This window comes from Artemia sp. Qi Xiang Cuo, chromosome 1, assembly GCF_049724085.1.
Source record: "Artemia sp. Qi Xiang Cuo chromosome 1, ASM4972408v1, whole genome shotgun sequence".
Lineage (NCBI taxonomy): Eukaryota > Metazoa > Arthropoda > Branchiopoda > Anostraca > Artemiidae > Artemia > Artemia sp. Qi Xiang Cuo.
The window spans coordinates 90,377,713-90,390,645 of record NC_142794.1 but is presented as its reverse complement, the minus strand read 5'-3'; the positions used below and the strand labels follow the sequence as shown (position 1 = coordinate 90,390,645).

Below are 12,933 nucleotides of genomic sequence, written 5' to 3'. Positions count from 1 at the left end.
TAGGAGATATGCGGCAGCAAGAATCACAGAAGTGATAAAATACTGTAGATCAAGGTATCTAGGACAGGCCATCCGAATGCCTGAAACTCGACTTCAGGAAGCTATCCTCCATGTGACAGTATGCTGAATCTAGATGAAGAGGCAGACCGAAGAATTCCTTCAAACACAGCTATGCCAAAGACCTCTGAAATCTTCATGGATATCTGTAACCCAACTGGAATAACGTGTGGGCACACCCGAGGGCAGACATGCGGCTCTTATTGGATGCCCTAAGCGCTTGTTAGGGCACAGAAGGGCCTAAGGTAAGTCACTAAGCAAATGTAGTGAATGATACTTTTAATGGCTTATGTCTTCTAAAATTTTGGAAGAAAATTATATTGATAGTATATTTCTTTATTGATAGTATGTATTGATAGTATATAACATATTTTCGTCAGCTCTTCAAAAAGGAAGAGAAGACGGTGCAAGGATTCAAATATTTTTTTTCGAGCCTCCTTTTAACTGGAAATTGGCGAAAATTTTTCGTTTTCCCCATATTCAATCGGCACGTAACCAGTGTGGGTTCAGAGATGCATGGGATCTAAGTGCAATTCCTATTGTGCCTAAGCCCCTTTGATTGGCTAGTTTGCGATTTTGCTTTGCTTATTGAAAAAGAAGTAAAAGTGCCTTTACATGGTGGAGAAACTCGCGCACTGGATTCGATCTAAAAAAAAAATATTACAGAAATTACTGTATCCTTGTGCAGAATGTCCTAGTTGGTAAAGGATTTGAATGTTTTCAGTCTCATATCATAGGTAGCGCAATAACACTGCCTAAATAAAAAACGATGTTGGCACAATCTTTTTTTTTTTAGACATGCACTTCATATTGATGGAGTTGTCGTAGAAACTTCAAAAAGGAATCATTCGATCGGAAATGGAAAGGGCTAGTACCCTTTTAATACTTAAAAGGGATTGGATTGCAACTAACCCCTCTCCCACGCCCACCACTTCCCCAAACACATTCAATCAAAATTTAGAGATAGCCATTTTATTCAACATAGTTGAAAGATGCGGAAATTATGTGTTTGAGGACGACACCCCCCCCCCACAACCCTCAGAGCAAGGGTTGTAAGTAATGCCCTGGGGGTATATACGGTTTTTATAGAAGGTGATGTCATGGAAATTTCAAAAAGGTTCATTCGATTGGAAATTGAGAGGGCTAATACCCTTTTTAATAGTCAAAAGTGATTGGAGGGCAACTAACCCCCCTCTCATGCTTACCATTTCCCCAAGCACATCCAATCAAAATTTTAAGATAGCCATTTTGTTAAACGTAGTTGAAAGGTTCGGAAAATATGTCAGTGCCCAAGGGCAAAGGTTGTAATTTATGCCCTGGGAGCATTTAAGGTTTTTATAGAAAGTATTGTCGTAGAAACTTCAAAAAGGACTCATTCGATTGGTAATTGAAAGGGCTAATGCCCTTTTCAATAGTCGAAAGGGATTCGAGAGCAACTAACCCCCCTTTCACGCCCACCATTCCCCCAGACACTTTCACTCAAAATTTTGAGATAGCCATTTTGTTAAATGTAGTTGAAAGGTCCGGAAATTATATCTTTGAGAATCACACCCCCCTTCCCCAAAGTCCTCAAGGGCAAAGGCTGTAATTTATGCCCTGGGGGCAATGAGGTTTTTATAGAAAATGTTGTCGTAGAAACTTCAAAAAGGGGTAATTTGATTGGAAATTAAGAGGGCTAGTGCCCTTATTAATAGTCGAAGGTAGTCATAGGGCGAATGCAATATGAGTCAAAAGTGACGGAGGGCACTTTATGAGTCAAAAGTGATGGAGGGCAGCTAGCCTCACTCCCTTCCGACAACCCCTCTTCACCAAACGTATCTGATTTAAATTGTGAGATAGTGACTTTGCTCAAAATCGTCCAAAGAACTAAAAAAAATTATCTAGGGTTGTAAGTCATGGCCTGGGGTCATATAAGGTTTTTATGGAATGGGTGGTTGCATAAACTTCATATTGGTCTCATTTGATTCGAAATTAAAAGCTATAGTGCCCTTTATAAGAATCAAAGTGATTTGAGAGCAACCACCCCCACGCTCATCTTTTCCCCAAAGACATTCAATCAAAATTTGGAGATAGAAATTTTGTTCATTGTAGTTGAAGAGTCCGGAAATTGTGTCTTTCAGGAAGACACCCCCGCCCGCGCAGCTCTCAGAACAAGGGTTGTAATTTATGCCCCGGGGCATATAAGTTTTTAATTATAGAAAAGGTGGTTGTATATACTTCGAAGGGGACTCATTGGATTGGTAATCAGAATTTCTAGTGCCCTTTTAAGAGTCATAGGGATGAGAAGGTGGTTACCCCCCCCCCAAAAAAAAAATGTCTTGCTTTCCCTAAATATATTGAATAAAAAATTTAGAGACTATCATTTTATTCAAAGTAGTCTAGAGATCATATAACAAGGCTTTTGGGTTGATACAAACCACCGGAGTCTAGGGGCGAGGGCTGTAAGTTATACTGCTGGGCATCTAAGGTTTTTGTGGAAGAAATGGTTGTTTAACCTTAGAAGAGGCTCATTTGCTTGGCAGTTGGAAATTCTAGTTCCTTTTTAAGTGTCAAAAGTGATGGAGGGTATTTAGCCCCCCCCCCCCGACAACCCCTCTTTTCACAAAGCCCATCTGATTGAAATTGTGAGATGACGATTTTGTTAAAAATAGTTCAAAGAGCATATAATAATGTCTCTAGGGGTGAAACAACCCCCCAGCGCCCTGGGGATAGGGTTGTAAGTTATGTCGTGTGGGCATATAAGGTTTTTATGGAATGGGCGGTCGTATGAACTTCAGATGGGGCTTATTTGATTTGAAATTGGAAGTTATAGCGCCCATTTTTTTTTTTTAATTCTTTTAAATGTTTTCACTTTTATAACTTTAAGAAATAAAAAAATTAATGAATATTTTAAGGAAAAAATATCAGCATATGTATACTAAACTGACAGTGCACATTCATTTGGATTTTTTCAGTAAAGTGCAAATTATATTCTGGCTTTTAGAAAGCATAGGGGTTTTGAACCCTACTCATATTCATTTCTGCTCGTTTTGAATTTGACTCGGTTATTTACTGTAATTTCTGTTTGTTTTGGGTTTCATTTATTTATTGATGCTGATTTGTGGTATGCTTGGTAGATTATTTGAATCTTTTTTTGCTCATTTTTGGTTTAAAAACTTGTTTTGTGGAAAAGGTTTTTAATTAATAAACATATAAGGTTCTACAGCTGAGGTGTAGAACAGGGTGACCACGACCTCTTTAGGCTTAAGCCCGGGAGGGACTTGGCTCTCATAGAATTTACTGTTCTAAAATTGCAGAAATTACAGCGTCATTCCGCAGAATGTCATTTTTGAACAAAGGATTTGAATAGTTTTAGACTCGGATCTTCAAAAATTACATTTATCCCGTCGCTGAACCATAGTCTTTCTGCTTCCCTCACATTTGGTGACTCAGTCGTATCTGCGGAGCTGAATGCCATCTGTTACTATAAATCCTTGCATTGTTTGCTAAAGTACCTTTTTTCTAATTAACTTTTAGTCTAGTATATCCCTGCTTCAAAAGACAAACAGAAATGCTTATGACAAAGACTTAAAAACTATCATAAGGTAGCTCTTAAAACTGCAATCCCATGATAAATTATTGTATTTTCAACACATTCCAACCCATTAGTGTGTTGACTATGATTTGATGGGGAATTTACTAGCTGTTAAGACTGCCTTTATAACCATCAGCAATTCTGTGAGCCTCAGTATCAGAGATAGTATCGGACAAAGAATATAAACAAATCAAAACCAACAGATATTATCCCCTTTCTCTTCAAAAGATCAGGCAGTACTATATCTCATCATAAAAATAGTTACCCTTTTGTTAAACAGAGACTTGTTTAATTAGGGGTTGGCAGTTCCTCCATATGTCGCACTGGCTTCTCAGCTGATGTAATGAGCCGACATCTAGTATTTGACTACCAGGCCCTGTGCGAGATAATTGAAGTCTTCAAGCATATTTGCTGTAAGTAAGAATTATCCGAAACATTCAATGCAGTTCTCAAATATTGCTCTCCTCCTCAAAATAATTTTTCCTCTTCGTTCTTTTACAGTGTGTCTTCGACGGTTTTGCTTTATTGGATTGACCATATTTATAAAGCAGCATCAAAATAGAAAAAAGTCAGACGATAAAAAAGCGAAAGAGTCTAAATTTGCCGTCATGCAAATATTACCTTGTGCAGAGGAAGACAAAATAAGGCTCTGGAGCTTAGACGTGAAGTAAGGTTACTCTGGAGAGAAGGAATTGCGGTCCCCTTGGACGACGGTAAAGCCTCCTTGATGATTTTCCACCAACTCTTTGCCGAAGCAAGTTGAAGCTTGGTGGCGAATTTTTCCTTATACTGAACCCGGGACTGCCGAATCGTTCGAACTGCATCTTTGCGCGCATTTATGAATGCAATTCTGTCCTCTTCGCTCTTCGAAAGTAGCCATCGCTTGTGTGCCTTTTGCTTTGCTCGGATTGTCTTCTTACACTGGGCGTTGAACCAAGGTTTGTCCTTACTGGACACCTGGATCCGCTTTGAAGGGATATGCTTTTCGACAGAGTCAACTATGGCCTGCTGGTACTTATCTGCAGCTTTCTCTGGGCCTTCCAGGAGGAAGGATCTCCACAGCTGAGAAAAAAGAGTGTTTCTCAAACCGTCCCAATCACCACTTTTGTATAGCCAGATTGTTCGCTCATGCTTTACTGGAGGCGGAATACGTAGGTTTCCACGTGCAACGACGGCAACGTGGTCACTGGTGAAAGCTTGAGCGTCTACCTTAAAGGAGTCAGGGTGATCTGTAAGGAATAGGTCAAGACGAGATGATCCGTTTGGGCCGTGATACGTGTCGAAATCGACAAGTTGTTCCCGCCCATAAGAGAGAGATAGATCATACAAGTGCGACCATTCCCTATCATTATTTTTGCAGCAAAGCCACACGCTATGATGGACGTTGAAGTCTCTATAAAGGATGATTGCAGACTTAGCGTACTTGCCCCGAATATATTCAAGGGAGGTTTCAAGGTAGCTGGTAATCTGGTAAGTTGGAGGGTTATACACGGTACCGACAATCACAGATTTATTTGGGAGGGTCACCCTGACCCTCAGAGCTTCTTCACCTGCTGAATCTGGTATGTTCAGGCACGAATAAGGTATATGGCTCTGTATATAAACAGCGACACCTCCTCCTCCGTATTTAGCGTCTTCAGTACGCTCTCGATCCCGCCTGAGGAGCGTGTATCCCTGTATGGCAACCTCACTGCTCTGAATTTCTTAAAGTTGAGCTTGGTGTTCTTCAAGGGTTTGTTCTTGGACCGTTCCTGTTTTTGATTTATGTTAATGACCTTATGGTTGAGGTTAAGAATCAAAACCTACTGTTTGCTGTCGCCTATGTCATCCTGAATCTTTCAATGCTAAAAAAAATCCATCGTTTTCGCAGGATGTGGACACTCTCGTTGCTTTTGCTGATGACAGTACCATTGGTACTGTAGTAGGAACTGAGTCTGAGATGCTTCCCAAATTAGTTGACCTTTTTGAGAGAGTCGTTGTTTGGTTTGATGCAAAATGCCTTGCCCTAAATGTTGCTAAGTCAAGTTTTTTAATTTTTTCCCGTATTTCTCTGGCGTGCCCTGAGTTAACTAATATCCGGCTTCCAAGGGGCTCTCTCAGTAGACCTGAGGAACGATATGTCCGATTTCTCGGTATTCTTCTCGATGAAAACCTTTCATTCAAGCATCATATTGGACTAATTGATATGAAGATCTCAAGGAGTCTTGGAATTTTGAGGAAGCAAAAACACATTTTTCCTGGATCAGTTTTAAAAATTCTGTTCCATCGCTTAGTTCAGTCCTACGTTTCTTATTGCCCTAAAATATGGATGTGAACTTTTTCTTCTTTTTTGAAACCACTTTCTAAGTTATATGATAAGGTAAGAAGGCTTATACAGGAAACAAATTGTTCTACATCTAACCAAACTAGCCCATGATACATACTTGATTTGCAGTCTCTCTACATTCTTTCATGCGCGTCTTTCACTTTTCATCAAATTCATGGTAGTGTTCCCACGGCCCTTCAAACTACTCCTTCTTTCGTCACTGATAGGTCTTCGCACCATCTTCGCAATTCAAGGAATATTAATATTTTATTTACTACATCGGCGAGGTCTTACTTTAATCCATTAACTGCTTGTCGTGTTGTTTGAAATAGCCTACATTAGTCAGCTCAAAAACGTCACTCATTTGGCATTTTCAAAAGAATTTAAGGAAATTTGTAATGTCTTAATTTTTTATGTTTAAAGATATGTTTTTTTTTTAAAATTTATTATTATTATTTGGGGGGGGGGGTGACACCAGGAGCGAATCTCCAGCATTTTTATTGGGGGGGGGGGGCAAGAAGGGTCCATATCTGGATTGTCAAAGGGCATCAGATATATAATATTTTTTTCTCCACAATATTGGGGGGCATCTGCCCCCCCATGCCACCCCCAAACGACGCCCCTGGGTGACACTAGCCTGGGTTGGAAATGTTTGTTGTGAGGGGCACTGAGTTTGTCTAATATTTTTTGTGACTTGGTTTCAAATATATATTTGGAATTTGGTTTAATTTATTGGATTGTCCTACATCTTTTGTTTGTTCGGGGGGGGGGGGGTCTAATAAAATCGCTTTTTGCTTGGGTCTTTTAATTATTGTTTTTTTTCTCTTCTTGGTTTTGTTTTGTGTGTGTGTGTGTTGAGTCTTTGAAAGGTTGAAATGCATTATATTGATTGATTATTTTTTTTTTTTTTTTTTTTTATAGTATTTATGCCATTTTTGTTTTTCCCCTTTTTTGTCCTGGCCATAGAGCCTTACGGGGGGCTCAATATTGAAGTGTTTTTGTCGTAAATTTATTGGTTGAATAAATTGATTTATTGATTGATTGATTGATCATAGGGTGGTCCACGCGGAATAAATTGATTGCTTGGTAGTCCCCTGCTTAGTTTTTGATTTTTTGATTTTTTTTTTGATCATTGTATTTTATGATTTTTTTTTTCTTATTTATTTATTTTTTTGTTTGTTTATTTTTTTTCTCTTGTGTTGAGTCTCTTAAAGGTGTGAATGTATGATGTTGAAAATGTTTTTGTTTTTTATGTATTTGTTTCATTTTTGTTTCTCCCCTGTTTTTTTCCTGGCCATAGAGCCTAACGGGGGATTAACTCTTAACTAAAACTAAACTAAACAACAGCTCTAACAAAAACTCTAAGCTAAGACTCTAAGGTAAAACTCCAAACTCTTAGCTATAACTAAACTAAACTAGAACTTCAACAAAAACTCTAAGCTAAGACTAAAATTGAAGTGTATTTTGTTGAGTTTATTGATTGAATAAAATTGATTGTTGATACTTATTCCAGTTTAAAGAATAGATCTGCTGTCTAACTTGGAGCCTATATTAAGTTTTAAACATCCTCTCTCCATCCCTACCCTATTTATAAGGCTTGAAAATTCTGTGGTAATCTTCACTTTAAAAAGCAAAGGCCAATTTCGACTTAGAGTTTGCTTCTTTGTGACTGTAGATTTTGCTAAGGTAGTTGTTATTATGGGGTTTGCTCTAGATATAGAGCGAAAATATTTTTTTCGAAGTTGGGATGTATTCTTGTAGAAAAATTTGTCAACCCTTGCAAGTAGAGAAAAAGCAAATGCATGGAAATACAAACACATTCCATGAACCTAACTCAAGCTGTAGAATCCATTGAAAGTTTCATTCACTTATCACATCAACTTTCAGAATTTGTGAGTATTCAATATTCTAGGGGGAGAAGGGACGAGGAGTAAGAAGATTCAGTTTTATATTATTGCAACTTTCAGAGTTAGTAAAGAGCTCTTACGGGTTTTCCATCAGTCAGTTCTAAGAAAAAGTATTAAATTGTTACTCTTGTAGGTTTTCGATGCCATGTACGAAGAGTACCTATCAAATACCAATTTTACAGAGTTTAGTAAATATCCCAAGTTTGTTGAGGCCGTTCAGTCAGTTTCTGAGGCTAATGGTACTGTATTTGTTTCTTAACTTTTTAAATAATCTCTTTTTCATTAATTAAATAACGAACAGGTAAAAATGTCACGTAAAAGCAAGAAAAAAAGACTGTAGCTGACATTAAGAATTTAAAGTACTAAGACAGCTAGTAAATCAACGCCAGAAAAAAAACTCTGATAAAAATAAGTGGTGAAGGGTTTTCATCACCTTTATTTTCATCAATGACATGTTCTTTGGGCTATAAATGACCTCTATCAAGCACTCTCAATTTGGTATGTTTTCTTGGTTTTGTTGGGACAAATGAGATTATATAGCTTCACTCGAGCAAAATGGAACTGTAAGGGTATTAACCCCAGTTGATAGCGCTATAAAAAGGTTTTTTCTCATACGCAATTAATGTTAGCAAATTGGAATTCCAAACTTTTGTGGACATAAGGATTGATAATTTCCAGAAGTTTGCCATTTTCTATATCAAACCAACTTGAAATTTTTTTTAGTTTTATTTTTTATTTTATGCTTAAATTTAATATTAAACAACCCTTTATTTAAGGCAAGTTTGTAGATTTGACTCTTGGTATAATGTAAAATAAGTAGATTATTTTCGATCTCACGATTACGCCTAGATCTGAGAGGCTATAGGGTAGTTTTTCCATGTTTTCTTATCAATTTACCTATTTATGCTTTTTTTTTTTTTTTTTTTTTTTTTTTTTTTTTTTGCTAGAAGGTGTTTGAAGTTCCCAATATACCCATAAGAGATCAGGTTCATCAGGCATGTAGGGTAGGTTTCCCATTAAATCAATCATCTCTATTTTACTACCAAGAGCTCTCTAAAATAACAGTACAAGTCTTTTACTACAAGATGCTGCTGTTACATCTAAGAGTTTTGTCAGATTTGTTTAACATATGTCACCTTTTAATGATACTGACAAATTAAAGCAAATTCTTATTCAACCAAATACTCCATAAGGTAAATGTCTATAAGGTAAATGTCTATCAAAGGTGCTTTTGAAGTATGCTCAGTCCCTCAAAAGATCCTGGGAGTTGGAAACACCAAGGCAATGTTGCTCTGGGTGCCTAAGAACTTACCACTTATTTCTGGAAAAACAAAATGCAAAGGAATCTAACAAATTTTCTTACTGGCATTCTCTTTTTCTTAGCCTGCAGAATATATTTTTACCCTTGTGCCAAGAATCTCTGCTACAACATATTCCCCCATTAACGCCATACTTTTGTTCATGATTTTGTCAACATTAGATATTGTTTTTCTATCTAGAGTGTGCCTGTTGGGTTTCGGTTCATTGGTCAGATTTTGGCGTCCCTGTCCCTAGGCGAGCCAAAGAAACTGGTTGGGCGTTGGCCTAGCAAGCTATCTTTGTAAAACAATCCCGGCTAATGAAATGTCAATGGTGAGCCTTGGATCGGAACCTCTCAATCTGATGACAGCTAATGCAAACCCCCGGACAAGATTTCGAATCCGAATAAACCGTTTAAGATTGGCCTATGGAAAGTTAGAACCATGTCTGCACTGTCAAAAGCCGAAACAGGTCCTCTGTAAATGCAAGAAATTTGGACTTGACATAGTCGCCATCTCGGAAGCAAGATGGAAAGACTGTGGCGAGAAGACAATCAGTGGTGACCATACGATGCTTGAAGGGATATATAGCGGAAAAACTGAAAGTCACTTTCCTGAACTTGCAGCAATATTTGATCCAAAAGCGTCTGACGCCCTATGCTCATGGAAACCAGTAAATGAAAGAATACTGTATGCAAGGTTTGCTTCTAACCACACCAACTTGTCACTGATCGTGAGCTACGCACCAACCAAGGATGCAGATGACGCCATTAAAATGAGTTATTTGATAAACTTCAATCAGTGGGCCCCCTTCACGACGTCACCTGCGTTGCAGCTGACGTTGATGCAAAAATTGGACAAGACAGAGTCACTATCCTGAAGTGACGGGACAACACGGACTTGGCACTATAAACAAAAATGGTGCTCTACTTGTAAGCTTCGCCATAGGGAACGATCTTATGATCGGTGATACACCGTTTCAGCATAAAAACATCCGTAAATACACTTAGACATCCCCAGAGGGCACCACAGAAAATAAAATCAACCAGTTCCTGGTTCGTTGGAGATGGCGGACAAGACGTTGTAAGTTTTAGAAGCACCGCCATGGTTTCAGATCACGAACTAGTGGTTGCCATTCTGAAATGGAAACTAAAGTTAAATAATCCGAAACAGAAGTCGCACATACTCAGAAGTTGTGACGTAGACAAGCTAAGTGACAAGGGCGTCCAATCTTCATTAGGTATAAAACTTACTAATAAATTTCAAGCCCTAGATGACTTACCAGATGACGTAGAAGAATTGTAGGGATGATTCACAGAAACTATGTCAGCAACAGTGGGATTTGCACCCGCGCAGTCTAACCAGAAATCTCCGTTGTGAGACAACGAAGATGGTGATACCTTGGTCCTTTCTTCCGCATGCTAGACCCTAGACTTCAAAAAATTCTCCTCCATCGGCAAACGGAGGGTGCCCTTCACCGAGTAAGACCAAAGAACACGCTCGGTAGGACGCACAAATGGGACAGAAAAGCTCTTCAGACGAGTCTCATCCCAAAGTAGGAGGACATCTATGCAGCAGCCGACCTGAGGGTAGATTGGAAGCTAATCACTTACGCTCTTTGTGCCTCTGAAGGCACAGAGAAACTGAGATCTGAGATACTTTTGCTTCCAATAATGAGGCACTGTGTTGTTTCTAATCATTTCCATGATAGTATTGCTGGATACATTGTAGCTCCTTCCCATTTACAGTGGGCCTTTGATTTTTGTGTTACTTCTGAGCTGATAGTTGTTCGATTAGACAACTTTTTAGTAGCATATGGGTAAGTTTGCATTTGTTTTCGGTGTTTTTGATACAGTTTGCATTATTGAGCATCTTCTGATGCCCTTAGCATCTCTATTGAGCAACTTTTGACTGATCATGAGTTCTTTTTGCCAGTCTGAATTCACCCTAAGTCGGCCTTCTGGTGGCATTGTTGCAGCATCTCATAAAAAGTGTCAATGTAAGCTTCTTGATGACAATGATTTTTATTTCATGCAGCTGATTTTGATAACATAGTGCTAATCCACCCGTTTTTGCCAACGGATTCTTATAATAACACTTTTTCCCAGAAATATGTCATATTATGTGCTTCCATGTCTAAGATTACCCACCGGATATGGTCGTCTGGTAAACAGTTGACGATTAATGATGTTGAATAATACTTACCAGTATTTGCGATTAGTGCTGTTAGTGCTGATCTTTTAACTGCTGCATCCCCCTTTTCTTGTATTTTTAAAAGTCCTTTGCCACCATCTATGTTTGTCGTTCTGAAGGATGAAGATTTCACTTATATCCATGATTCTGGGTCCACCTCTAATTTAAACTTAGTGGTCACCGATTCATGCCCAGTAGTGAATCGACCAATACATGTTTCGGATAATTTTTTGACCATTGACCCTTTTCATCTCGAAATTCCCTTGCCGACATAAATAACCTGAAATAAACTTTTAATTGATAAACACAAAGTTATGAAGAAGCGCTGGCAGATATTGGACTCTACCGCTATGTTCTTGATTTGCACTCACCGGGGTAGTACATTCTATTGGATTGTCGAGTCCTTCTTAGTACCTCTAGGCATTGCCAGAAAAAAAACTCTCGGGAAAAAGGTTCGCTAGATTTTCCTCATTATAAAGAGGTGACGCTCAGGAACCGGAATTATTTATGATGGGATGTGATAGGCCTCAGTCTGGAGTTGTATTTGAAAATATGAAGTCTACAAAACGCAAATTCCGTGAGGTTGCTGGAACCCCGTACAAAGTCCCCCCCACGTCCAAAAACTAGTCTAAAATTGAGTAGTAAAGTTTTAGTACTTAATACTGTCACTGCATATGTCAATTCGGTGTGTGAGGATGATGGCTATTTGCTATCGCCCAGAATTTACAAAAAGGAAAAGAACATATTTATCTGATAAGTAATTAAATATTTACGCAGTGTGTAATGCAGTCTTTAATTGTTTATCTTTCTGACACAGACGACGAAAATGTTGTTAACACTGAAAATACGCCAGAAGAAGACGCAAGACAAATTCCGAAAAGCGACGTAAAACCATCGAGATGAAACAGTCGTGAATGAATTTTTCGACGAAGAAGAAAGTTTTCTTGTGTGAATGTTTTACAAATTAAAATAATTAATTATTAAAATTTCATATAAATGTCTCTGGTATTGTCCGGATGATTAGGAATATTCGATGTTGGCATAAGAACCTTGATAATTGATAGAAAAAATTCACAAAGAAAATAATGGAATCATTTTCCTCGCTTAAAGCTTGTCTACATTAATGGGAATTCTGATCAAATAAAGGGGTGTCATTTGGATGGGGTTGTGCACCACCCTAAACTTTTCCTTGACCCTGCAAAATTATGAAAAATATTTATTATTAAGGAGTCAAGAAAAATTGCTCACCACCTTGATTTAATTACCCAAAGCCAAGACTTATACAAGAGACACTTGAGTAACACATCATATGAGAATAAGAAGACTAAAAAAAAACAGTAGAAAAAGCATTAAAAGATGATCAAATGTTGAGCCGTCTTAGCCGAGTGGTTAGTGCGCTAGACTTGAAATCCTGAGGACAGGGCTTCGAGTCCTGGTGTCATTGGTTATTTAGTTTGGAATAGGAGTCAAAGGTGTGACTCTGTTAGGTCAGCCAGAGTCAACCCAGCTCTAAATGGGTACTTCGAGAATTCTGAGGGAAAGAAACGGAAAGCGTTGGATAATTTGCCCCCAACCACGCACTGTACTCTTGGCTGAGGA

General features: G+C 38.4%; 1 long non-coding RNA gene across 1 annotated transcript in view; it reads left to right on the top strand.

Annotated features, from left to right (window-relative positions):
• Window positions 1-12,240, top strand: part of LOC148956904 (uncharacterized) — a 30,446-nt gene extending 18,206 nt beyond the window's left edge. Inside the window, exons 3-4 of the long non-coding RNA XR_016142414.1 lie at window positions 7,977-8,082; window positions 12,152-12,240. This is a non-coding gene — a long non-coding RNA (uncharacterized LOC148956904). The remainder of the gene's footprint in view (window positions 1-7,976; window positions 8,083-12,151) is intronic.
• Window positions 12,241-12,933: the final 693 nt, after the last annotated feature.